This window comes from Odocoileus virginianus, chromosome 12 (assembly GCF_023699985.2).
Source record: "Odocoileus virginianus isolate 20LAN1187 ecotype Illinois chromosome 12, Ovbor_1.2, whole genome shotgun sequence".
NCBI classification, from domain to species: Eukaryota; Metazoa; Chordata; class Mammalia; order Artiodactyla; family Cervidae; genus Odocoileus; species Odocoileus virginianus.
This window is the reverse complement of record NC_069685.1, coordinates 4,080,285-4,107,011: the sequence shown is the minus strand read 5'-3', so window position 1 is coordinate 4,107,011 and position 26,727 is coordinate 4,080,285. Positions and strand designations below refer to the sequence as shown.

Genomic DNA, 26,727 nt, shown 5'->3' with positions numbered 1-26,727 from the left:
GTATAAAGAATCTATTTTTGATAAGTGAACTTTTAATATCTTTGTTTATTCTCAATAAGGGATAGAATGTTCTAATTAGTTTCTGTCAATATTTTCCTCTCCCTACTGGTTTGAAAGTTGGGATCCAATGTTTTTTGTGACATACTCCTGTTCCTGATGCCGCTTTTACAAGCTGGAGATCAAAGCTTAATCTCATGCACTTGCTCCAGAAGTCACAGTTAAATCAGAGGCCATCACATAGGTAGTAGGTCCTATACCTTCTGTTCTCAGCTCTGCAGAGTGAGATTTTGATATGTCATTCATAGAAGATTGATAGCATTTGGCATTTGCAGTTAATAACTTTTTTTAAGAAACAAAAAACAGTACCGTTTCACTGACCTAAACCTACTTTATTTTTCACTGAAATTTGAGAAGGAATGCCAGTATCATACTATGCCCCTCAACTATGGTTCTGAAGAGAGCTTATCATTTGAGAGAAACAGTAAGGCTTAATGGGAAGAGAAGTAATTAGAAATCAAACATGGATTGAAATCACAGTTTTAACTTTTTGCTAGTTGTAAGGATCTTGGAAAAGTTTCTCAAGCTTTTAAAGCCTTAAAGTTTCCCAAATTTGTAAAAACAAAAAAGAGAGAGATTATACTTACTTCAAAGCATTGTGTGGATTAAGTAGTATATGTAAGGTGCCAGTGTACATAGGCACTCAGTGTATGGTGGCTGGAGGTTTGACTAAATTAGTACTCATCTCGGAGTATATACTCTTAAGTTTACTTGCTCAATCAGAAAAAATATTTGAGGGTCTACTGCGTGCAAAACATTTTACCAGACTGGAGGTAATTCAAAAAAGTAGAAATCAATATCTTTACATGCTTTACTAAGAAAGAACCTGTAACCTGCGCTGAAGATAAGATACATACAATACACATGAAAGAGTGAAAAGTATTAAGTGGCTGACTGCTGAATGAGTGATAGAGATTAAAAGTATTGCAAGAGGTCATGGGATTTATATATAGACATCACTGTTAATGTTGAATTGAAGCAGATTCCAAATTCAAGGATGCACTGAAAGATCAGCTTGTTCAACATATTGCCAAAGTAAAATGGTAACTTCTTTTGAGTTTCTTGTTAATTACTTCCAGATTAGCGAGAGGGAGCTCTTAGTTTCCCCCACCACCCCCATCATTCTGTTCTGCTTTGGTTCTGCCAGTGATTTCAGTTAGGTACAGAAATGTACTTGTCTCTTGAGAATGGGCGTTTTTTGTAATTCTGAAAATCAAATCAGGAAACATTTTTCTCTCTTGCCTTTAGGTTGTATGTGTTGCTCACTATTAAAGACAATCTAAAAAAGCCTCATGGTTATAATTTTTGTTTCTCTAAGATAGCAAAGAAGCTATCAACTGTGTGTGGATTGCATTAACTGCTTCTACAGAAACACTGTGTGCCTCCTCTGTATATGTGTCGTACTAAGTTCTTTGAGCAATATAAAAAAATGATAAAATGTGTGTTTTGTATTGAGATAATTTGTATTTACTTGGTAAGGCAAGATAAATACTTTATATACAGTTAATTAACTTTTAATGAAAAGGCACTGTTAATTGACTTTTAATGAAAAGACATTGTTAATTAACTTTTATGGGAAAAAAAGTCTATATAGTTAAGGGAAAGTTATTAGAAATGGTTCTTTTGAGCTGAAAGTTGCCTCAGTGTAGATGGATGGAGGCGATTACTGAGGGGGACAGAGGGAGCCACTGATGCTCTTGAAGGTGATGGCCAGACTTGACTGAGCAGTCAGTCAGGGAGTTTTAAGAGTTTGTCTTAGTCCATTCAGGCTGCTGTAACAAAATACCACGGATTTGGTAGCTTAGAAACAACAGAAATTTATTTCTCATAGTTCTGGGCTGGAAGTGAATGAAAATTAGAAGAAACAAAAGATGTGAGGTTAGTCTTAATGAAAACAGTCCGCTGACTCAGGGTTCCGTTAATGCTGCTACAAGCCTGTGGCAGTTTTTAACTGATGTTTCGGAATTACAGAAATCATACTCTTTCTTTTGTTTTCTTGCTCTGCTGAGGCCTTCCTTAGTTCTTCATCCAAGTTCTGATTTGCAGCCCATTTATTACTAGTGGAAGGTAGTTTGGGGGTCAGATTTTCTAGGAGTCAGTTTATGACCAACATTTCATTTTGAAATCCACACTAAATTGCGTTTCAGACACAGGGTATGGGTTTGGGGAGACACTAAGAGATTCTCAGGATAATTTTTTAAAAATTTTACCAGTTTTTAGAAATGAGTACAGATATGCTGGCAACTCCATGGGAAGTTAAAACTATTTAAAGTCAAAAAATGAATTTAATACACCTAACCCACCAAGCGTCATAGTTTAGCCCAGCCTATCTTATAAGGACTCAGAACATTTAAACACTAGCCTACAATCGGGCAAAATCATCTGTCACAAAGACTTAAGTGTTGAATATCTTATGTAATTTATTGAATACTGAAAGTGAAACAGAAGTGTCGTCTGGGTACAGAGTGGTTGTAAGTGTGTTGGTTGCGTACCCTGGGGATGACGTGGCTGACCGGGAGCTGTGGCTCACTGCTGCTGTCCAGCATGAAGCATCGCGGGGAGTGTGTACTGCCTGTCACTAGACCGGAACAGGAACCAAACTCCAAGCTCCAAATATGGTCTCTACTGAATGTGGACTGCTTTTGCACCATCATAGAGTTGTAAAGTCATTAAGTCAAACCATCTTAAGTTGGGAACCATCAGTATATAAAATCATTTATTGCTAAAACCGAGTGGATAAAAAATAGGTCCACTTGAGCTCTGTGGACAACTTGAAATGTTTTTAAATAAAAATAGGCGTTAACCTCTGTTGAAATTCATTCAGTTCAGTAAATGTGTAGTGAATGCTTGCTGTGGCAGGCGTTGTGACTGAGGGGGGCTAATGGTGAATGAGGTAGCTCCGGTCCTCAGGACCTCACAGTCTGGTGAGGAGAAACCCTGGTCACCAGACCCCGGCCACATGGTGGGATAATGTACAGCATGGGAGAGGATGGCAGAGGGTGGACGTTCTGCTGAGGAAAGGCTTTACAGTTAAGGAAGGAGACGTTTAGGTTTGTTCTGGAAAGATGGGTGAGTCCAGAAGAGAGTAGAGGGTGAGTACAGAGACCCATATGTTAAAGTAGTGGAGCACAGTGGCTTACGAGAGTGGACTCTAGACCTAGACTCTAGGCTCAAATCCTACTTCTTCCATTTACTGGAAACATCTTGTGTCTCTGTTTTCTCTATTAAGTGGTCCTAATATTTCCTACTTCACAGGTTGGTTGTGACAATTAAATGTGTTGTATTTAACTGCCTACAACAATGACTAATGACTAATGACTAATGACAATGACTTGTTCTTATCTGCCAAGACCGGATAGATATGTATAGAACTGCATAAATATGAGAAAATCTTGATTTGTTTTGTACTGCTCAGTTGAATGTGAGGGATGAGTGTTGTTCAGTCGCTAAGTCATGTCCAACTCTTGCAACCAAATGGAGTTAGGCTCGCTGGGATCCACTGCCCTTGTGATTTCCCAGGCAAGAGTACTGGAGTGGGTTGCCATTTCCTTCTCCAGGGGATCTTCCCAACCCAGGGATCAAATTTGCGCCTCCTGCATTGACAGACAGGTTCTTTACCACTGACCCACCAGGGAAGCCTGAGAGTGAAGGGTTCTGTGTCTGAAGCTGAAGAATTTTGAGTAGGGAAGTGAAATGATCAGAGCCTTATGTAAGAAAGATGCTTCTGTTGGCAGTATGGAGGCTATGTAGGGGTGTGAACTGTGAAATTATCCCGCTAGTGGCTGTCCCAGGCCCACTCTGCTCCAGATAAAAGGGCTTTTTTGCCCTTCCTGTGCCATGATGGTATGGATGGTACCCTGTGGGGCTGCTTCTTCCCAGGGTTCTAGATAGGAAGTGGTGGATTTTCTCTATTCCTGTGCCCTCCAGGTTTTCTAGGGGCTCTGTAGTTGCACTCCTGTTTCTGCAGTTGTAGCTAATCTTGCAGTACCAGAGAGGGTAAATCAGGGCCCTTCTCAGAAACTCTCAACAGTGTCTAATGTTCTTCCTTTCCTCCTAGACTCTCCTGCGTCTTCTGTCTTCAATTTGTCATTTGAAGAGGACAGAACAGGACTGGTTCTGGCTGGTCTTACATTTTTTTTGGCCTAAACCTAGACTTTGACTTTTGAAAAAAACAAAAAGAAAAAAAATCTTATGGTTCCTCTGTGTGCTGTCACTGAAGTTTGTTCAGGCTCAGCTAGAGCATTTATTACTCTTGTCGTATTTACAGCTAGAGCATTTATTACTCTTGTCATATTTACAGATCTCTCTCTTGTATTAGGTATGTGTCTCAGACATAAGATAAACGCCATATCTTCAATCTTCTCTTCCCCAAACCTAATACTAATCCTAAGCAGGCATTTAATCATGTAAACAAATGAGTGAATGAACACATCAGACAACTAACCAGCTTCTAAACCATCTTATCAGCCTGAAAGTTGATGTTTAATGAAAATGTTTGATAAAGAATGCTTTTGTCTAGAAATAAATGGAATATCTGACTAACAGTGGCTTAAATAAATGGAAGTTTATTTTTCTCACATTAAATCAAAAGGTAGGTATCTGCTAATGTTGATCAGTGTTTCAGTGGTATCCGTCAGCATCTTTGGGGTCCCTTATGGTTATGAGATGGCCACCATAGCTATTCTTGTCATAGCTGAAGAATGATAATGCAGAGGGGAGAGGGAAGTGACAGGAATGTTGTCTCTTAACAGGAATACGAAAGAAAGCTTTCTCAGACCTCTCCAACAGACTTTGGCTTAAATCTGTAGACTGAAACAGTGTCTCTGTAACACTGTAGTTTCCTGTCTATAGAGGAAACTAGGAGTGGAAGTGGGTAGGGGAGGAAGGAGGTTGGGAATGGCTTAGATGACTCAGTCAGCTGAAAGGATTGCAGGCCTAGTATTATAAATAGGATGCTGTTTTATGAGAGTGTAAAGTTCTGTAACTGCAGCACAGTTGACCAGATAGTAGTGTTTGATGGTAATGTAGTCTGTTCGCAGTGAATACGTGAGCTGTACAAAAAACATTCTGCTTTATCGTTGACTTTTTTCCCTTTGGTTGCAGGGCTGATACAGGGCATCAACAGAATAATATTTGCATTTTGACATTTCCTTTCAATAGAGAAATACTTGGCCAGTTTCTTACTTGTGCAGATAATCCCTTTTTTGCTATTTTAGATGTGAAAGTCGCTCAGTCGTGTCTGGCTCTTTGCAACTCCATGTACTGGGGCCTGCCAGCCTCCTCTATCCATGGAATTCTCCAGGCAAGAATACTGGAGTGGGTAGCTGTTCCTTCTCCAGGGGATCTTCCCAACCCAAGGATCGAACCCAGGTCTTCTGCATTGCAGGCAGATTCTTTACCATCTGAGCCACCAGGGAAGCTGTACAAATACATTTTTGTTGATGTGGTCACATTTTGTCTACCGAGATTTTTCTTTTTTTAAGTATCAGAGACTCTTATTTGTTTTAGAAATCTTAGTTTCTTCATTGAAAGGTTTTTCTTTATCAGAAATACCATTTATTCTCATCCTTTGTTTCATAGCATTAATGTTAAGTAACTATGCTATATATATAGCTCAAAATGTAGTTTTTTATAAAGAAATATTTTGAAAAATCTAGTTTTGGCTGTGCTGGGTCTTTGTTGTTGCAGGCAGGCTTGCTCTAGTTTTGGTGAGCAGGGACTAATCTATAAATATATACTATATTTATAATATATAAATATAAAATATAAAGGACTCTAAAGAAAGCTGAGCCCCGAAGAATTGATACTTTTGAACTGTGGTGTTGGAGAGGACTCTTTGAGAGTCCCTTGGACTGCAAGGAGATCCAGCCAGTCCATCCTGAAGGAGATAAGTCCTGGGTGTTCATTGGAAGGGCTGTTGCTGAAGCTGAAACTGCAGTACTTTCACCACCTGATGCGAAGAACTGACTCTTTGAAAAGGCCCTGATGCTGGGAAAGATTGAAGGCTGGAGTAAAAGGCGACAACAGAGGATGAGATGGGTGGATGGCATCACCGACTCAATGGACATGGGTTTGAACAAGCTCTGGGAGTTGGTGATGGACAGGAAGGCCTGGTGTGCTGCGGTCCATGGAATCGCAAAGAGTCGGACACGACTGAGCAACTGAGCTGGGGCTGCTCTCTGTTTGCGGCACACGGGCTTCTCATTGTGGTGGCTTCTCTTGTTGTGGAGCAGAGGCTCTAGAGCGTGTGGGCTTCTGTGGTCGCGATGCACAGGCTCAGTAGTTAGCACGCACGGGCTTAGTTGCTCTATGGCATATGGATTCTTCCCGGATCAGGGACAGAACTTATGTCCCCTGCATTGGCAGGTGGATTGTTAACCAGTGCACCAGCAGGGAAGTCCAGAATATATAAGTTGCCTCACTTTAAGTTGCCTCACTTGAAATTGTTCTGGACGTTGTTTCTTTAGAATGTTGACAAATTTAATGTATTAGTATGGTGCCCAGAAGGACAGGATTTTCAGTGAAAAACATAGCCTTTGATATCCAGATAGCTAGATTAAACCAGCAGCATTGCCATTTACTACTTGGTCAAATTACCCAGTCTTTCTGGATCTCAGTTTCTTAATCTGTAAAATGGCAATATCAAAACTTCCAATGATGTCCTGAGTATGCTGCCTCCTCTCCAGGCCTGGTCCTCTGGAGGCCCTCAGTAGCAGCTGCTGTAACAGGTAAATACTCCTGGCAGTGAGGAGCACACAGAAACCATATGGCTTGTTGCATTTGTAGTTTGTTGCTCATCACTGCTTTTATTTACTTGAAGGAAGGGAAGAGAAAATGAAGAATGTGACAAAACTTTTTTGAAGTGAAATTACTTGCTTCTTTAGTTAGGATTATCAAGTTATATTCGGTTTATTAAAGTGTTTATTTTGTAGAAAATAGTTCAACTTTCTCTCTCTTAAAAAAGCAGTTTTATATTTATCTCTCGCTTACTGGCCCCATATACCTTTGTTAATGGGAGAAGAGTTACACTGTTTTGCAGTGGTAAGCCAGCGAGTCATCACCTAGTGGCACAATCACATTATAAATTTCCTAACTATACTTAACCAGCATTCCAAAATGGACTTTTCTTATCCAATAAAACTATATCTGTAGCCAATATTTACTATATTTATAGCCAATAAAACTATATACTATATAAGTAATATATCAAATTCATGCCAGTTTTTCTCAGTGGACGTTCTATTTTGATTGTATTGGGCTATAACCTTTTCAAGTAATTTTTAACCAGGATTCAAAGTCACCACTAGACATTTTAATGATTCCATTCTTGATTTATAATTTTTGGTATCTCTTTAAAAAGATAAGAAAGAACCTTTTATTTTTGTGGCATTTGATATCTTTACCGCCTTCTTGATGGAAAAGATTAAGAGCATTAGGTTTTAGCTTTTCAAACTTTTCATATGGATATTTTTAAACCTACTACCTTTCTTCACCAAGGCCACCTGTGCTTGATCATACCTTATGGCAAGTCTGTGTGTCTTCCACTGATGAGCACTTATGTTGCTTCCATATCTTGGCTATTGTGAATGTTGCTACAATGAACATAGGGGTGCATATATCTTTTGATTAGTAATTTGGTTTCTTTGGAGAAATACCCAGAAGTGGAATTGCTCAGTTGCATGATAGCTCTAGTTTTAGTTTTCTGAGGAAAGTCCATACCATTTTTCAGTAGTGGCAGTGCCAGCTTACATTTCCACCAACAGTGCACGAGGGTTCTCTTCTCCACATCCTCGGTTCAGTTCAGTCGCTCAGTTGTGTCTGACTTGTTGCGACCCCATGAACCACAGCACACCAGGCCTCCCTGTCCATCACCAACTCCCAGAGTTTACCCACACTCAGGTCCATCAAGTCAGTGATGCCATCCAACCGTCTCATCCTCTGTCGTCCCCTTCTCCTCCTGCCTTCAATCTTTTCCAGCATCAGGGTCTTTTCAAATGAGTCAGTTCTTCGCAGCAGGTGGCCAAAGTATTGGAGTTTCCGCTTCAGCTTCAGCCCTTCCAATGAATATTCAGAACTGATTTCCTTTAGGATAGACTGGTAGGGTCTCCTTGCAGTCCAAGGGGCTCTCAAGAGTCTTCTTCAACACCACAGTTCAAAAGCATCAATTCTTTGGTGCTCAGCTTTCTTTATAACTAACTAGACAGACCTTTGTAGGCAAAGTAATGTCTGCTTTTTAATATGCTGTCTAGGTTGGTCATAATTTTCCTTCCAAGGAGTAAGCGTCTTTTAATTTCATGGCTGCAATCACCATCTGCAGTGATTTTGGAGCCCAGAAAAATAAAGTCAGCCACTGTTTCCACTGTTTCCCAATCTATTTGCCGTGAAGTGATGGGACCGGATGCCATGATCTTAGTTTTCTGAAGGTTGAGTTTTAAGCCACCTTTTTCATTCTCCTCTTTCACTTTCATCAAGAGGCTCTTTAAGTTCTTCTTCACTTTCTGCCATAAGGGTGGTGTCATCTGCATATCTGAGGTTATTGATATGTCTCCCAGCAATCTTGATTCCAGCTTGTGCTTCATCCAGCCCAGCGTTTCTCATCATCCTCACCACACTTATTTCTTGTGTTTTCGATGATAGCGTTCTGACAGGGGTGCGGTGATACTGTCTTGTTGTTAACTGGCTGCTCCGGTCTTGGCTGCTGCAGGTGGGCCTTCTCCAGTTGTGTCGAGCAGGGGCTACTCTCTGGTTGGGACGCACAGGCTCAGTAGTTGTGCACAGGCTTAGTTGCTCCACAGCATGTGGGATCTTCCTAGACCAAGAATTGAACCCGTGACCCTTGGGTTGGCATGCAGACTCTACCACTGAGCCACCAGGGAAGCCCTCACTGTGGTTTTGATTTGCATTTCTATAATGATTAGAGATTTTGAGCATCTTTTCGTGTGTCTGTTGGCCATTTGTATATCTTCTTTAGAAAATTATCTATTCAGATACTCTGCTCATTGAGTTATTTGTTTTTTAATATTGGGTTATATGAGTTCTTAGGATCTTCCCTGTAGCTCAGACAGTAAAGAATCTGCCTACAATGCAGGAGACCCAGGTTTGATCTCTGGGTTGGGAAGATCCTCTGAAGAAGGGAATGGCAGTTCACTCCAGTATTCTTGCCTGGAGAATCGCATGGCCAGAGGAGCCTGGTGGGCGACAGGCCATGGAGTCGCAAAGAGTCAGACATGACTGAGCGACTAACACTACTATATGAGTTCTTGGTATATTTTGGATAGTAACCCTTTATTGGCTATGTCCCTCATAGCTCAGTCGGTAAAGAATCTGCCTGCATTGCAGAAGACCCAGGTTTGATTCCTGGGTCAGGAAGATCCTCTGGAGAGGGAAATGGCAACCCCCTCCAGTATTGTCACCTAGAGAATCCCATGGACAGAGGAGCCTGGCAGGCTACAGTCCATGGGGTTGCATGAATTGGACGTGACTTAGCGACTAAACCACCATCGTTGGATACATCATTTGCAAATATCTTGTCCCATTTAGTAGGTACCCTTCTCGTTTTGTTGCTAGTGTCCTGCACTGTGCAAAAGCTTTTTAGTTTGATGTAGTCCCATTTGTTTATTTTTGCTTTTGTTCCCCTTGCCTGAGGAGACATATCCTCCCGAAAAGTCTTTCTAAGATTGATGTCACAGAGCATATTGCTCATGTTTTCTTTTAATAGTTGTATGGGTTCGTATTTTACATCTAAGTCTTTCTGTTTATATGGTATGAAAAAGTTTTAGTTTGATTCTTGTATATGTAGCTATCCAATTTTCTGAGACCACTTAGCAAAGAGATTTGTCTTTTCCACATTGTGTATTCTTGCCTCCTTTGTCATAGATTAATTACCGTAATTGCATGGATTCATTTCTGGTCTGTCTGTTCTGTTCCATCTGGAGGAGGGTAGGCCACCCACTCCAGTGTCCTTGCCTGGAAAATTGCATGGACAGAGGAGCCTGGCGGGCCCCAGTTCATGGAGTCACAAAAAGGTGGAAACAACTAAGCACACACAAACATTCTGTCCATTGATCTATGGGTCTGTCTTTGTGGCATACTGTTTTGATTACTGTAGCTTTGTAGTGTAGTTTGAAATCAGGGAGCATGGTGCCTCTAATTTTATTCTTCTTTCTTAAGATTGTTTTGACTATTTGGGCCTTTCGTGTGTATTTGTTTTTTTAAACAAATTTTGGAATTATTTGTTCTAGTTCTGAAAATTGCCAATGATATTTTGATATTTATTGCATTGAATCTGTAGATTGCCTCAAGTAGAATGGTCATTTTAACAATATTCTTCCAGTCCATGAGCACAGTATATATTTTGTCCAATTTCTTTAATCTGTGTCTTAGCGGTTTTCATAGTACAAGTCTTCACTTCCTTAGTTAGACTTATTCTTAGTTGATTTACATTTTTTGATGCAACTGTAAGTAGTAATGTTTTCTTAATTTCTCTTTCTGATAGTTTATTGTTAGTGTATAGAATAAAAGGGCTTCCCCGGTGGCTCAGTGGTAAGGAATTCATCGGCAATGCAGGAGATGCATATTCAATCCCTAGGTCAGTAAGATCCCCTGGGGAAGGAAATGGCAACCCACTCAAGTATTCTTGCCAGGGAAATCTATGGACAGAGGAGCCTGGTGGGCTACAGTCCATGGCATTGCAAAAGAGTCAGACACAACTTAGTGACTAAACAATACCAGCAACATAGAAACACACTAGAATCTTGATGTTGATTTTGTATCCTGCAGCTTTAATGAATTATTTTATTCTAATAATTTTTGGTAGAATTTTTGAGATTTTTAAAATTTTGTATCATGTCTACTGCAGTGACAGTATTACTTCTTTCCAATTTGGATTCTTTTTTCTTGACCGATTGCTGTGGCTAGTACTTCCAATATTATGTTGAGTAAAAATTGTAAGAGTGGACATTGTTGTCTTGTTCCTGATCTTGAAGGAAATGCTTTCAACTTATCACCATTAAGTATGATGTTATCTGTAGGTTTATCATTAATGGCCTATATTATGTTGAGGTATGTTTCCTCTATATCCACTTTGTTGAGAGTTTTTATAATCATAAATGAATGTAGAATTTTGTCAAAAGCTTTTTTTGTACATACTGAGATAATCATATGATTTTTATTCTTCAGATTGTTAAGATTGTATATCACATTGACTGAGTTGTGTATATTGAACCATCCTTGCATTCCTGGAATAGGTCCTGCTTGATCATGGTATATGATCCTATTAATGTATTGTCAAATTCAAATTCAACTTGCTAGTATTCTGATGAGAATTTTTGCGTCTATGTTCATCAGTGATATTGTCCTGTAACTTTCTTTTGTGTGTGTGGTCTTTGGTTTTGGTATAAGGGTACTGCTGACTTCACAGAATGAGCTCAGAAGCGTTCCTTCCTCGTTAGCGTAGTTTGGGAGATCTAGGCGTTAATTCCTCTTTGTTTGCTTGGTTGAATTCCCAGTGAAGCCTGAACTTTTCCTTGTTGGAAATTTTCCTTTTCTTTTAAACTGATTTAATTTTATTCCTGGTAAATTATCTCTATATATTTTCTATTTTTCCCTGACTCAGTCTTGGGACATTTTATGTTTCTAGGTTGCCCGTGTTACTGGCATATAATTATTCATAGTAATCTCTTACAATCCTTTGTATTTCTGTGGTTTCATTTGGAACTTCTTTTTCATTTCTGATTTTGAGTCATCTCTTGATGAGTCTGGCTGAAGGTTTATCAGTTTTGTTTATCTCATCAGTGCACCAGCTCTTGGTTTTATTGATTTGTTTCTATTTTTTGTCTCTGTTTTATTTATTTCTGCTCCTCATTGCATTCTGAATTATTTTTCCCCAGTTTTTTAACTAGAGATATATATGACACCAATAAGTGAAGTCGCTCAGTCGTGTCCGACTCTTTGTGACCCCATGGACTGTAGCCCACCAGGATCCTCCGTCCAGGGAACTTTCCAGGCAGGAGTACTGGAGTGGGGTGCCATTTCCTGCTCCAGAGGATCTTCCCGACCCAGGGATCAAACTCAGGTCTCCCACATTTTAGGCAGACGCTCTACCATCTGAGCTAGGGCAGTCCCTATGACACCAATGAGAGTTTTTCAAAATTGATGTGAAGTAACTAGTACTAACTTTAGTTGATATAAATCTAGGTTTTAAAAATAATACTCTAATTTCCCTAATTATAACAAAGGATTAATTTATTCTTTCCATTAGAAAAGAAAGAAAGAAAGTGAAGTCGCTCAGTCGTGTCCGACTCTTTGCAACCTCGTGGACTGTAGCCCACCAGGCTCCTCTGTCCATGGGATTCTCCAGGCAAGGATACTGAAGTGGGTTGCCATTTCCTTCTCCAGGGGATCTTCCCAACCCAGGGATTGAACCCAGGTCTCCCGCATTGTAGGCAGATGCTTTATCCTCTGAGCTACCAAGGAAGCCCCATCTTTGCATTAGAGTCTCATTTTTTAAGAGCTACCATTTAGAAGTATCATTTATGAGATTTTAGCTAGCTTTTATAGCCACGTCTTAAGTAAGTACATGTTTTCTGTAAAATTTTTTGAAGTGGGGGGAAAACCCTCAAATCCAGGCAGCCAGTCTTGACATACTGAGGACCCCCAGACTGGACCCTAGCCTTTCACCCTCAGTTCCAGTCCCTCTGCACACTCTGCTGGGAGGCCTCGTCTGCTCATGTGGCTTCCGGTGCCTCCTGTATATTTGTGAGTCCCTGGTTTTTATCTCCTGCCTATGCCTCTGCACTGGACTCCACACCTGTGTCTGTATTCAGCTACTTACTAGACATCTCTACTTGAATGGCTGGTAGGCAACCCACATTCAGTATGTTCAAGACTCAGTTCTTTACCCAAACCTGTTCTTGTGTCTTATAGATTCTGAAACTACAGTCTACTTATTCATCGAAACCAGAGACCTGATTTAGTCTTTACTGGTCTCCCTGTTACTAGTCTTTACTTTCATTTTTGTGCTATAGTAGTTTTTTAAAAGCCCTTTGGATAGTTTCCTGTCCCTAAATAACAAATCTAGATTCCACAGCCTGACTTTAAGGCTCTCTATAATCTGGTTCCTGCCACTAGCCAGCCTAATAACCTGCTGTTTGCCTTCTCTAGCCCTACATGCCAGTTAACCAAATTGTTTACAGCTTCTTGGATGCTGTTCATTTCATATCTTGTGTTTTCACATGCTACACCTGACTAGCCCTTTTTGCTTGTCTACCAACAAACTTCAAGCTGTCCATTAACCTGAGATATTTAAGACCTGGATCAGAAATGTTTTCTTCTGAGAAGTTTTTAATCCCCTCCTCAGCTGATTTGATTATTCCTTTGTGTTTTGACTATCTTACATACATTTCTTTTGTAGAACAAAGTCTTTATGTGCTCTATTACCATGGCAGACATTCTGAGAGCAGGAATATCTTAACCATATTTTATCCCCAGCATGTAAATGCAATTACTGAGATGCAGAGAGACAAATCTTGAATGAGTGCATGAATCAATAAAGCATCACCTAGTTTCAGTCCTGTTGTATACCTCTAGCAGATAGCTCTGGGCTGGTAGCTTTGTAGCAGGTAGCTTCTGAACCATCCCCACTAGTTACTCTCCTTTGCTATTGGAGCTCCTCGCTGGCTGGGTTTGAGAAGCCTGACTCCAGAGCTCTAGAATTCCCTGTGCCGTACCCAAAGCATTCTTCTGTGCTTCACATGAATTGCAGGTCTGGAACAGCCGTTCTCATTCATAACTGTTTTCTCCCCAAATCAGCCAACCTGGAAAGCAGTCCACAAGAACCTGGAGCTACAGTTTTGATGTCATGCCACCAGGCGGTGGCAGTGTCAGACGTAGAGATCCTTAGTTTCCTGGGGTAGCCCTAGTTTTATTTGTCTTGTTTTCCTTCAAAAACTACATCAGTATTTTGTACATTTTAGTAATTCAGCATTTATAATGTTTCTGGCTGTTTTATGTATTTGGAAGTTTCACAAAAATAGTTCTATCAGTGAAGTGCTTTTTTTGTTTAAAGTATGGTTCTTCCTTGACCAAAGGGCATGGGTTCAAACTTCCAGGCTTGCATTTCATCAGATTCAAATATAGGGCTTTGTTTGCATTCCGTAGTATTTATGTTTAATTATAACCATAGATTTCCTAGTCTATAACTTTGGTAAAAATTTAGATTGGATGCCAAAAAAAACCCAATTAAAATTTTTGTAATTATTCTAATTTTTAAAGTTAAATACATTCTACTTTTTCAAAAATTTCTAACACTTAAACTTGCCACAAATCTTAGTGTGGTTGACTGCTGTCAGCTCTTGAGTTAGGCTGCCATCCAAATGTGTTAGGTTGCCCTCTTCATTCTGCTGGAACTGCTTAGACTATGGAAGAAGAAGCTTTCGTTTGCTTTTTTAGCCCTTTAAGATCCAAGTTCTCTTAAGTCTTTCCACTATATGAGGCAGAAATAGAAAGAAAAGAGCATCTTTCTTTTCAAAAGATAAAAGCCTTTATTGGCAGCTACTTTATCCTCACTATTTTCCAGCACTGTTGTCTCCTTATCACTTTTTCTTTGGCTTTATAAGTTTAATGTGAAATTTATTATAACCTGGCCTGAAAAGAAATTAAAGCTTTAAATTTGTTAATTATATTTATTTTAAATAGAAATTTGAACTTAAGCACTTTAGTGCTTCTAAGCAAGTAACTTGTTATATTTTTGATGGGTAGGTTCTAATGAAACTAAATTACTTAAACTGAAAAACTTACTGAATCAAAACATTTTAAATAGTATTTAAGTAACATTTTTATTAGCAGTTTAAATAGTGGACAGTCTTAATTCTCACAAGAGGAATTCATAAATGTTAGAACTGAAATGTGAGCATATCATTTCCCAGTACTCTTGAAAAACTAGGAAAATAAGTTATTCCTTATGTAAAAGTAACTTTGCTGATTTTAGCATCTATGTAGATCTATTGGTAGATGCTGTCAGTTATTATAGTGTATAAAAGTGTGGGCCAGCAATCCTGGAACTTGTTGCATACATGAGTGTCCCCATGGACTGTTTGAACCGACTCTCAAAAGTGAGAGAACAGGACTCCATTGGGAGGCACATTCCGTTCTGTTCCAGAGGGCACTGGTACCCTCCATGGAGAGAGAGACTATGTGTGTGTGTTTGTGTGTGTGTGTGTGTGTGTGCACGCGCGCATGCGTAATGAATCCAAACATCAGGCTGGAAGGGAGTGCAAGGCAAGCTAGAGGAGGGGGTCTGTGAGGGGCGTCTAGCCTGCCTGGAGTGTCTATCCTTCATCATGGAAATTACAGATAGGGAAAGCCAGCAGAGAAGCCGGCAAAGAACCCAGGAGCACAGCCATGCAAGGGCCTAGCAAACATGTCAGGCCCAAGAGCACCGAGGCATCTTAGTGCTTCCTGAGTATGGTATTTCTAGTTCCCTTTACCTGTTCTGTTCTCCTTCCCCTGCTCCAGGCGTGGTAGAGGTGGAGGACAGGAGGCAGAAGCTGCAGTCACTGGACTGAAGGGAGGACAGAAACTCTAGACCAGGAGAGAGAACAGGACAATCACCCTTTCTAGTAAACCCCACCGGCAGCCTGTAGTTGCTGAAAAGTCTTAGCTTTAAATCAAGAATTGAAGTGTTGGTCATTATGTTAGACATTCTAATTTCTGAATTAAGGCTTTGTTTGCCAACTTAAAAAAATTGTAGATCTTGATTAAGAGTGAGCAAAAATTCATGGGACTCCCAATTCTTCATTTAGTGGCAAAGGAAGCACTTCCCTCGCTGAACTGTTGGTAGTTGTGGGGAGGAATTAAGTTGCATCTGTGGTTTTACCCTACGAGTACAGTGCAGAATGCATGCATGCTTAGTCATGTCCACCCCCTTGCGACCCCGTGGACTGTAGCCTGCACAGCCCCTCTGTCTATGGGATTCTCCAGGCAAGAATAGTGGAGTGGGTTTCCATTCCCTTCTCCAGGAGATTGACCTGACCCACAGATCAAGCCCAGGTCTCCTGCATTGTAGGCTGATTCTTTTACTGGCTAAATCAAGCCAGTTATGCAAAATATGTATAGGTTATTTCTTAACACAAAAATATTAATAATACAAATCTTTATAATTAATTTTAAATCTTCCCTTGATTTAAAAAATTTACTTGTTAAACAGTTCTGTCATTCCAGATAATTAAAGGGTTGTTCTTCCAAGCAGATTTTGAGTTTTTTTCTCAAATGGATTTTTTTTGTTTTTAAGACATCCTTTTTATTTTATTTACTTATTTATTTAGATTGGTGAAAAAGTAATGCAATTTCAGACCGTGAATTTTAAATCATTATAAGTAGGCTCAAACATGTCTTTATTAATCAAAATAATAACCATTACAATCAGTACATTTTTCTCAATGAGAAATAAGTTTGTTATTCCTGTAGCATAAAAATCTGTGTTTCGGGATTCAACAAACGCTTGGAAAGCATTTTCTCCCTCCTGCTGGTTGTGAAAGCATTTTCCTTGCAAAAAGTTATTGAGATGCTTTAAGAAGTGGTAGTCAGTTGGCGAGAGGTCGGGTAAATATGCCAAGTGAGGCAAAACTTCGTAGCCTAATTCATTCAGTTTTTGCAGCATTAGCTGTATGACGTGTGGTTGGGTATTGTTTTAGAGAAGAGTTCGCCCTTTCTGTTCACTAATGCTGGCAGCAGGCATTGTAGTTTTTGATACATCCTCTTCAATTTGCTGAGCATACTTCTCAGATGTAAAGGTTTTGCTGGGATTCAAAAAGCGATAGTGGATCAGACAGGTAGCAGACCACCAAACAATGGCCGTGACCTTTTTTGGTGCAAGTTTGGCTCTGGGAAGTGCTTTGGAGCTTCGAGCTGGTTGTCACTGGTTGTCGTATAAAATGTGCTTTTCATTGCATGTCACAATCCGATTGAGAAATGGTTCGTTGTTGTTGCATAGCATAAGAGAAGACACGTCTAAACAGTTATTTTTTGGATTTTTAATCAGTTCATGAGGCACCCACTTACTGAACATTTTCACCTTTCCAATTTGCTTCAAATGCTGAACGACTATAGAATGGTCGACGCTGAGTTCTTCAGCAGCTTCTCATGTGCTTGTAGGAGAATCAGCTTTGATGATCCTCTCAATTGGTCATTGTCAACTTCCAGTGGCCGGCCACTGTGCTTCTTGTCTTCAAGGCTCTTGTCTCCTTTGCAAAACTTCTTGAATGACCACTGAATAAGAAAATTCGAATAAGAAAATCACTCATATTTGCTTTTTGCCATAACATCATTTCTCTAGTCTAAAATAAATAGGAAGTAAACAGGAAGTAGTAAGTCATTAGCAATGAGCAATAGCAAAAGCATAGCAATGAGCAAGAAATGCTCATTAAAATGATATGTAGCATAACCACATTTATTTAAGAATGTATTCCAATATCAAACAGCAAATTTCAACAGTGCAAAACTGCAGTTACTTTTGCACCAACCTAAATGTTTGTTCCTGGTTGTGCTGGGTCCTCACTGCTGAGCGGGCTTTTCTCTAATTGCAGAGAGTGCGGGCTCCTCTGTATTTGTGGTGTGCGGCTTCTCATTGCAGTGGCTTCTCTTGTTGCGGTGCACAGGCTCAGGGAGCGTGGGCGCAGTAGTTGCAGCTCCTGAGCTCTAGAGCCCTGGCTTAATACTTGTGGCACACGGACTCAGCTGCCCTGATGTGTGGGGTCCTCTCAGATCAGGGGTCAGGCCTGTGTCTCCTGCACTGGCAGGTGGATTCTTCACCACTGAGCCACCAGGGAAGCCTTAAGATGGGTTTCTTAACAGAAACTCCCTATCTGGGACATATTCTTGCCCACAGCACTGACAGACAATAATTCCTTTTATTTTCACTATTGTCTGAGGTCCTAAGAAGTAATGGAAGTTGGTAGACAATTAGTAGCCCTCATACTTAGCCCTCAGTTCTGTGTTTGTCATATTAGAGCCCAGTTCTCATGTTTAAAGAGTCTATAATCCTCCATAACTTTGTATCTAACTTCCTTCTCAGTATCAGTTGGATTTTGCATGTCTTTGGCTTTCAAAATATCTGACTGACTTCCAGTTGGATTCTGTATAAGGCTTTGAGTATAGTCACAATTTCTGACTTAACTCTAATAACATAAGGCTTCATTGGACCTCTTTATCTTCTGTATCTCTTAACTATTTCTTAATATTTTTATTGCTTCCTAGAATTTAAAAACAGTTCATTTGCAATAGTTTTCAAATCATCTTGCCTTCTTTTTCTTGTCATTCCTTTGGTCCTCTGTCTGACTGAGCAGGTTGCTGATGCGTCTACCTGAAGGAATGCAAGTCTCATTTGCTGTGCACTGCTCTCACAGTTTGTTTCTTTACACTGTAATGTTTATCGTGATCTCATCTTCATCAGGTGTTACATGTGAGTGTCAGAATTCTTCTCAAGCGTGTACTTAATAAGTGGCTTCACTTTCCCTTGACGTTGCTTTCCTGATGGGATTCCCATGTTTTTTCTGTGTCCATTATTCAGGATTCCTGCTATACTTTTCTCAGGTTCTGAATTGTGTTCCACTGGGTTGCACTGCTGGAAGTTTGATCTGGTTAAGCGGAATATTAATCCTCTGTATTTTTACTAGCTTCAGAGAGTGTTACCTTTTAATGAGCTTCGTCTTGTAGCATAAAGAAAATATTTCAAAAATATTCAGCATTCAGCACTCATACATGCCTTGAGTTATTTGTTACTGTATCCAGTGGAAAGGTTTGAGCCAATAGTATTGTAACCATATGTATAGTGAGCACTTCATAAATGTTTATTGAATGAAGAGCCTTCCTGGCATATATTACTTTATTCTGCTCATTCTTATTCTTAAACACAGTGCTGTAACCCAGCATAGAGGAATAAGAATGTTGAAGTTTGATGTCTTCCAAAATATTTCACAGCTGTCATAGCTGGCCAGCACTATATGAAACAGACTATTGTTAAAGCACTATCTATTATAATAGTTAAAATGTTTACTGTAGTGAAGGTAGAAAACCCGGGTTGACTTGGTATGAGCAATAGCGGCACTTTTGATGTTATGTCTGATTTAAATTATTTCAAAGATAGAGCATACTTAAACATAATTTAATCTGGATTCTGACTCTGTTTCTCTTGGTCTTGCCTCTTGTATAATGCCTTGGTCCTTGAGCCGGCTTTCTTCATGTTTACAAGAGGGCTGCCAGCAGTAATGTAAACTGTTTGCTTCCTTGTAGCTATGCGGATTATAATCCAGAGGGCAGGAGAGAGTTGTTCCCCACAATCATTGAACAGAAAACTCTGATCTTATCCAGATTTAACACTTGAAATCAACTACTGTGGCAAAGAACATTCCTTCCAATGGTAGGCTTAGGCCTGGGTTCCTTACGTGTCCCTCAGCACCAAAACAAATATTAAACCCTAACCAGAGATGGGCAAGGCAGTCGTGAAGAAGACTGCAGCTCCATTGAAGGACACCGAAGAGCTCTCGAGTAAAGGAGCAGCACATTGATGAGCAACTAAACTCAGCCATAAAGATGTCAATTCATTATATATCATGTATATGTTATAGTAACCAGGCTCCTACTAGATTTGCATGGATAATTCTCATGTTCATGTAGTAAAGAAACTGCGAGAAGGACTGCGAGGGACTCCCCTGGTGGTCCAGTGGGTCGGGCTCCATGCTTCCAACACAGGGGCCCGGGCTCGTTCCCTGCTCAGGGGGCCGTATCCCACATGCACAACAAAGAGTGTATGCAACTAAGAAGATCCCTCATGCCACGATGATGATCAGAATCCTGCCTGCAGCGACTAAGACCTGGCCCAGCCAAATACATCCACAAGTATATATTAAGGAGAAGGACAGGAAAGTATTTTAGAAAGGAAGAACAATGGGGTGGGGTTTTCCCTATCAGATATCAATATATAATACTATAGTAACTAAAACTTGCAAGACTTCCCTGGTGGTCCAGCGGTTGAGTCCACCTCACGGTGGGGGATGAGGTCCCATCCCTGGTCAGTAAACTAAGATCCCACAAGCCGTGGAGAGACTAAGCCCATGCATGCTGCGACTTTTGAGTCCTTGCACCACAGCTGGAGAGCCTGCAGTGAAAGATCCCGCGTGCCACAGCTAAGGCTCGACGCGGCCAGATAAATATTTTTAAACACTCGTCATCTGTGTGAGAACAGACAGGAGTATAGCCATACAAAGAAGCCAAAAGCATAGGCTTTTGGCTTATTCCGTAAGCATTTGTATACCTGTCTGCTTGATGATAAAGATGCCATACATCTTTATCAATTCTGAGGGAAAAGGCCAGACTGTTCAGTAAAGTGTAGGGACAATTGGGTGTCTGTTGAAATGAATTAAAGTTAGAGCCCTACCCCAGCCCCTTTCCAAAATAAACCAAAGGTCTTTTAAAGAGTGAACGATCAAAAGAATATAATAATAGAAGGAAAGTATCTGTACAGTATTAGTTTGAAAGGCTTTTCTAAGCAAGATGCAGAATCTAAAAGCCAAAAAGTTGATGTATTTGCATAAAGAATTAAATTTGCATATTGGAAGATAACATTAAAAGTTAAACATTTCTAACCAAGTAATTACCGTCTTCTACATATAAACAGTCCCGAAGAATACATGAGAAAAGGGTAAACAATGCAATGAAATAGTGGTCATAGGACATTATTAATGAAGTCAATGAAGAAATACATTTACATAATCACTACATACATGAAAAGATGCTAAATCTTGAAAATCAAAGACATACAAATTAAAACAATAATGGAATGTCATTTTTCAGCAATCAGATTATTGTTCTTTTAAGCTATTGCCAGTATCCATTTTGGGGAAGCCTATAGGGATTAAGCTTGTTTTATACAGTTGGTAAAGGACAAAATGATAGAATTAAAAGTTCAGCTTTCACATCACACCCATTAGGATAGCTGTGATGAAAAAGAAAAAATGATAAATGTTGGAGAAATTGAACCTTGTGCATTGCTGATGGGAATGTATGGTGAAGCCATTATGGAAAACAGTATGGTGTTTCCCCAGAAAGTTAAACAGAATTACCATAAGACCCAGCAGTTCCACTTCTGGGAACAAAGTGTATCGCCCCAAAGAACCGAGAACAAGAGGTCTCAGGTATAACAGTGTTAGAGCAGTGTTATTCACAGTAGTGAAAAGGTGGGAACAGCCCAGAGGTTAATCACCAGGCAAACAGATAAATAAAATATGGTATATACAAAAGTGGAATATTTATTTAGTCTTTAAAAGGAATGAAGTTCTTGGGTAAATCTCAAGGAATGCTGTTGTTGGATCATATGATTAGAGTATTAAGTTTTGTAAGAAGCAGCCTACTGACTTCGTTGAGTTCTATGATGTTTGAGTCTTTTTAAAAAAACTCATTTTAATATCTTGAAAATATATTCATATATTGCTTATAATAGGAAGGTATTTTTTCTTCTAGTTTTATTGAGATATAGCTGACATAACTGTGTAAATTTAAGGTGAACTGCACAATGATTTGATTAACATACATCATGCAGTGATTGCCACAGTAACTTCAGTGAATATTCATCGTCTCCTTTAGATACCAAATGAAAGAAATAGAAAAACATTGTCTTGGATGAGAATTCTTAGGATTTACTGTCTTAACTTTCATATATAACATACACAGTGCTAATTGTATTTATCATGTTGTACATTGTATCCCTGGTACACAGTAATAACTAGAAGTGTGTATCTTTTCAGACGTAGAGAGCAGACTGGGGGGTTCAGGATAGGGAGACACGTGGGCTGATTCGTGTCGATGTAAGGCAGAAACCACCATGATATTGTAATTAGTCTCCAATTACAGTTAATTAATTTTTTAAAAAATTATGTACCTTTTGACTGTCCTCTTCCAGTTCCCCCTGCATACCCCCATCTCTGGTAGCCACAAATTTGATCTTTTTCTGAGTCACTATGTTGGTTCCTGTTACACAACATTGTGATTCTATATTTCTGTAAATTTCAAACTGATCACCATGATAAGTCCAGTTACAATGTGTCACCTTACAAAGTTTAGAGTTATTGACTACATTCCACACACTGTACATTTCATACTCATGAGTCATTTATTTTGCAACTGGAAGTTTGTACCTCTTAATCTGCCTCACCAGTTCTTTTCTTCTCCTACCCCCTTACCCAGGAAAAGGATTTCTAAAATAACAGTCACAACATAGAAAATTTTATGTTTCACAATACAAAAATAACCATTTTCAAGTTCTGTGCATTTTCTTACAGGTTTTTATTTTGGGGCCTTGGTTTTTTGATCATACATAGTCTCTCAAAGAGCTTCCCTTGTGTCTCAGACAGTAAAGCATCTGCCTGCAGTGTGGGAGACCTGGGTTTGATCCCTGGGTTGAGAAGATCACGGCAACTCACTCCAGTATTCTTACCTGGAGAATCCCCAAGGAGAGAGGTGCCTGGCAGGCTAGTCCTTGGGGTCGCAGAGTCTGACATGACTGAGCGATTAAGCACAGCACACAGTCTCTCAGATGGATTGACAGTTTTGTTTCCAGCTTTTTAAAACTCTATATTGGTGTCATTAAAAGTTCTTCTAAGGAGAAGGAAATGGCAACCCACTCTAGTATTCTTGCCTGGAAAAGTCCATGGACAGAGGAGCCTGGCGGGCTGCAGTCCATGGGGTTACATGACTGAGCATGTGCGCATGAGGGGGGAGGGAGATGGGTTGGTGGCAATAAAGTGGTAGAACTAAAAAAGTTCTTCTAAAATGTTGACTTTGGCTACATAATTGTGACACATTGATACCATGAAATAGCAATTTAAGATTTCTCTATTGTTAAGACAATTATATAACCCCCTTCTTTATATATAAATTCATTTTTATAGTACTCATTGTTTTGTTATGATTTGATTCCTAAATGGCATGTCATCTTAATTTTAAAATTGTAGATACACTAATGTGTGTGTGCTAAGTCGCTTCAGTCATATCTGACTCTGCAGCTCTATTTACTGTAGCCTGCCAGGCTTCTCTGTCCATGGGATTCTCCAGGCAAGAATGCTGGAGTGGATTGCCATGCTCTCCTCCAGGGGATCTCTCCGACCCAGGGATCGAACCTGAGTCTGTTATATCTCCTACATTGGCAGGTGGGTTCTTTACCACCAACGCCACCTGGGGAGCCCCAGATATACTAATAAGACTTTTTAAATATATAAAATTTTAAATTATACTGCCCCTCTCTCTTTTTTTTTTTTTTTTGAGGAGAAACAAGACATAGAACCTCTTTTTTCCATAACATATTGTACATGAGTTTTGATAAAGCTGTAGACTTTTACTGGATTCTTTTACTATTACCTTTTTTCCCCATCCTCCTTTCCTTGACATTCTTTCCCCCCTGTGAGGACTTCTGTATTTCTTTCAAAAGCTTTGAAATTTTACTTTTAAAAAGGAGCGAATCAGAATTCCAGTGCAGCCAGCTTGAATCAATCTTTCTGTTCCTCCAGGCAGTGAATTAGCCCTTAAGAAAACATTGGCATTATGTCTCTGAAGCTTCAGTGTCTGCATAGGTGGACTGGAATGCATTAAAGAGAAGCATTGTCAGACCCTTCCTCAAGTCTGAAGATGAAATCCTGTTCTTACTAATTATAAGTCACTTTTGTTGTTGCTGCTGCTGTTTTTTCTGAGTTACTTGGGTTTTAAAAGTTATTATTTGCTTTAATGAAAGTTGGAAGTAGATTGTTACAGTATGTAGTTGGTTCTTGTTTTATGTTACAGAAATATGTCAAGAGAATTTGCTCTTTAAAGGAGTCCTGTGGTGAATATTTTTTCTCATTATAGAATATCACTTCTTTTTCTAATTTTGTGAATGTGGACTTTTGTGTTTCTTTCAGTGACAAATACTGAGATATTTTATTTCTGGTTCAGACTACAGTGCTTAGCAGTAATTCATTTTTTGCTGATGAACTAGATAATAGTCTCCCATATATTAATATCTTGTGTATTTTAGTTGGGTTTGTTACTGCAAAGAAACAGATTTCTCTCGTACTTCAGTCGTTCTCAAAAGTGTGATGCCCGTAATCAGAAGCGTCAGCGTCCCGTCACCTGGGAGCATGTTAGAGATGCATGTTGTTAGGCTGTGCCTTAGACCTCTACTGTTCAAAGCCTGGGGGGGGTGGGGCAGCAGCCTCGGCTTTTACACGCCCTTTGGGTGACCCTGGTGTGTGCTCAAGTTTAAGACTGCTGGTTTAGATAATATCTGCAGTGGCTGAAAATCTCAGCTCTTAATCACTGGAGGGGCCTACATTTGGTTTAATTCCAAGGGATGTGTTAGGAACTATAGCAATATTGCTTCTAAGAGACGTGTAGATGAAAAACGGATAGCATGGGCTGCCTCACAGAAGTTGCTTTCATTGTTTCTAGCAATTGAGATTTTAAGAACTAAACAGAGCCAAGATTCCTTCCCTACTGAGTTGAAGCAAATTGTTTCAGTGCTTAGGATAATTAGCAGAAGCTTCTCATTTGATACCATCATTTAACCGAGATAGTTAAAGTGACAAATCATGAAATCACATTTAAAATACATAAGATTATTTTCAGAGTTAAGAAATTCCTGAATTAGCTCTCTTTCAAAAGCTTTTAAGTTGTAAATAATTACAAGCAGACATACAATATCTGGGAAACATTTCATTAATATAATTAAGATATGTTAATATGTCCATTAATTATTGGCTTATTTTTACGTAGTTCTTCATTTAGGGAGTAACATCTACCTATCTGGTTAGTTTTTAAACATTTGTAATGTAAAAATGTTATGCTAATACCTATGTGTATTTTTTTCATTGGAAAATACTCCTAAATGAAGATATTACATGCATTTATTAAATTATTTCAGATGGGTCCTGATTCAGGGTGGAATATTAACATTTTAAACATGGTGTTATTTTATAAATGAGAACCCTTGTTTTAAAGAACAAGGTCTCTTTGCTAAATTTGGGGCTTTAAAGCTTATTTTGGCTCTTAACTCTACAGCAGATTTTTGTATTTCAACTTAGGAAGATAATTACTCTCTCTAGAAGAGGTATAACTGGTTTGATGGTGATGTCCTCTTGGCATCACAGATGGATCTTGTTCATGCTATGGATTAAAATCAAGGACTAGACAACCAAAGGAATACTAACAATATTCCCTTTGTACATACTGAGAAGTGGAAGATTTCTTAAAGTCAGGGTAAAGCTACCAACTTTTTGAAGATACTGTTTGTGATTTTTTAAGCAAAAAAGGGTATCTAAGTATAATTCACCCTCTACATAAAACGAAATCATATTGTGAAAGGTCAGCTTTTTAGAATCAGCCAAAAGAAATTACTCATCCATTTGTTAATTATTTTCCAAATGTTTATAACTCAAGAGTGAATGAAGTGTAGAATGTATTTTAAGAAAGCCCTTTCCCAAGGGGCTTACCTTGTGGCTCAGCTGGTAAAGAATCAGCCTGCAATGCGGGAGACCGGAGTTTGATCCCTGGGTTGGGAAGATCCCCTGGAGAAGGGAAAGGCTACCCACTCCAGTATTCTGGCCTAGAGAATTCCAGGGACTGTAGAGTCCATGGGGTCGCAAAGAGTCATACACGACTGAGCAACTTTTGCTTTCACTTTTACCCAATCAGTGAGTCTAAGATGTCTAACTAGTTTACAGCAAAAGATGTGGTAGAGAATTTCCTGTGGGTATTTATTTAGTTTGGGGCCCAGGTGAGACTAATAAAATTGAGACGGGAAGCAATGTTCTGAAATTAAGCAATCCCTTTTGGTGGCTCAACCACATGCTAATGAATATTCTATGTTGTTGGTCTCTGTATGCTTGTGTTACTTAATCCATTTTCAGTATAACTTACTTTCTAAGTTTGGTAAAATGCTTAAACTGGCTACTTTTAAGGTATCTAAAACATGCGTAAAATTGACAGTGCTGCGCTGTGCTTAGTCATGTTCAGCTCTTTATGACTCCATGGCCCATAGCCCGCCAGGCTCCTCTGTCAATGGGAATTCTCTAGGCAAGAGTACTGGAGTGGGGTTGCCATATCCTCCTCCCAGGGATCTTCCCAACCCAGGGATTGAACCCAGGTCTCCCGCATTGCAGACGGATTCTTTACCATCTGAGCCACCAAGGAAGCCCATGAATACTGGAGTGGGTAAACTATTCCTTCTCCAGGGGATCTTCCTGTCCCAGGAATCAAACCGGGGTCTTCTGCACTGCAGGTAGTTCTTTACCAGCTGAACTAGCAGGGAAGCCCGAATTGGCAGTAGATTTGTCTGATAGATTTTTTTCTTCTCTAAGAACTTAGTATATAATTCCTCATAAAGTACCTTATTTAAGAAGAATAATTAAGAATAATTCATTTTTGACTCTCTACTAGTGAAACAGGTCACTGTACTACCAGTCTATAAGAAACAGTGTTTCGAAAAGCCTTTAGTCTGAAGTGAAATGAAATTTAAAGAGAGAATTTATATAAAACAAGATTTTTTTGAACTTTCAAATTAAAATTTTAAATAATATACTTCAGGTTATTTGTGATGGAGGCGGGGAATCTGATGAATGAAGACTGAAAAGATTGATAACATATTCATTT

General features: G+C 39.4%; 1 protein-coding gene across 1 annotated transcript in view; it reads left to right on the top strand.

Annotated features, from left to right (window-relative positions):
• The window catches only part of MND1 (meiotic nuclear divisions 1), an 85,462-nt gene that overhangs the window by 25,732 nt on the left and 33,003 nt on the right, over positions 1–26,727 (top strand). The window lies entirely within an intron of this gene.